Below are 1,591 nucleotides of genomic sequence, written 5' to 3'. Positions count from 1 at the left end.
TTTTATTGAATTATGTATATACTCCATTTGACTTATCATTTTTATTACTTTACTTTCCAGCTCTGATACTCTTTTATTTCGTAGTTGAAATGATTTAGTTATAGTTTCCATTTGATGTGATTTCGCTTCATTAATTTTATCATCAACATAAAATTTAATAGCCAAATCATTTCCATTTATTGGTTTTGAAGAGTTTTTAATTCTTTTTTTCTGAACATTTATGTGACCATCAGTGTCTAGATATATACCTGTAAGACTCTCAACTTCCCTTTTGAAAAGCGAGGAAAAATCTCTATCATTTGAAAAGTGACCAAACTTGTCAATAGACATTTTACTATTAAACAAAATGAGAAAATGTTTTCTATTTTATTAATATATTATTTTTGCTTCCCGCAATTCTTCTATTATTGAAAGAATTTCATTAGTATGGTTATTATTACCAGCAGCTTTTGATGCCATTAAGAGTTGCAATCTTTCAACAAGTTCATTTGCATTATCCCAATATACATAGTTTGGTGGTATTTTTTGTAGTCTCATATACCCAGAACCAGTAAATTCTTCGTTTACTGAAGATGATATTAATGGTTTAATAATTGAAGAATATTTTTTAGAACGATTCCCCTTTACTTGACCATCTGGTTGATAGTTTCTTTTGTGAGCACTTGTTTCAATTAAAATGTTTTTATATGATTCTAAATCGTTCTTAGTATAATCCTTAGGACTATTATGAAAAATTAAAGAGTACAGACCTGGTGATAGAGTCCCTAAATTTCCACTTCCTAACTCCATTAATTTTTTTTTAATTTTAAGTGTTGTATTACCCAACATTAAAATATTATTTTCTTCTCTTGGTCCATAACTATTGTCTAAAATCGTTTCTTGCTTTAACAGATTAATGTTGAGATTGTACTTCGCCCCGGTATCTTCATATACACTTTCATTTAAATCATCTGTGTGAGGCTGTTGTGAAACATCGGATTCATCTATAAGAGACTGTTGTGAAACATCAGATTCATCTATAAGAGACTGTCGTGAAAAAGCATCAACACAAGCATCACTATCACTTTCACTTTCAATTACTCTCTCGTGTACCCTTTTTTCTTTTTTACTTTTAGGTACTCTTATTTTCTCTTTCTTGAACTTAGTCTTAATATCATGTGTATCAATAATATATTCCTTTTTATTCAATTTTTTATTTTCAGTGAGTAATTCATGTAAAGGTTCTGTAATAGGTTTAAAAGTTTCCTCCAAATTTGATACGTTCTCATTTTTTATTTGTTTCAATTCATCAATTTTTCTTTTTAATGAATTTCTACTTTTCGTCAACTGTTCTAAAAGTTTACGCTTCATTGTTGTCGTTTTCTCTGATACTCATGTGCTACTGGGAAAAATGAACTATAATTTAAATATTTATAACAAAGGGTTTGAGTTTGAGTTTTATGAAATTTTATTTTTATTTATCAAAATAGATACATTAATAATATTAAAAATAAATACATTTTAAGCTTTATTTAATTCTAAATAGAGATTGTTATCATTCCTTTTAATAATACAAAAAAGATTATCTTTTATATATTCAATTGCTGAATCA

This window comes from Drosophila suzukii, chromosome 3 (assembly GCF_043229965.1).
Source record: "Drosophila suzukii chromosome 3, CBGP_Dsuzu_IsoJpt1.0, whole genome shotgun sequence".
Taxonomy (NCBI): domain Eukaryota; kingdom Metazoa; phylum Arthropoda; class Insecta; order Diptera; family Drosophilidae; genus Drosophila; species Drosophila suzukii.
The sequence above is the reverse complement of the archived record's forward strand: the minus strand, read 5'-3'. Positions refer to the sequence as shown.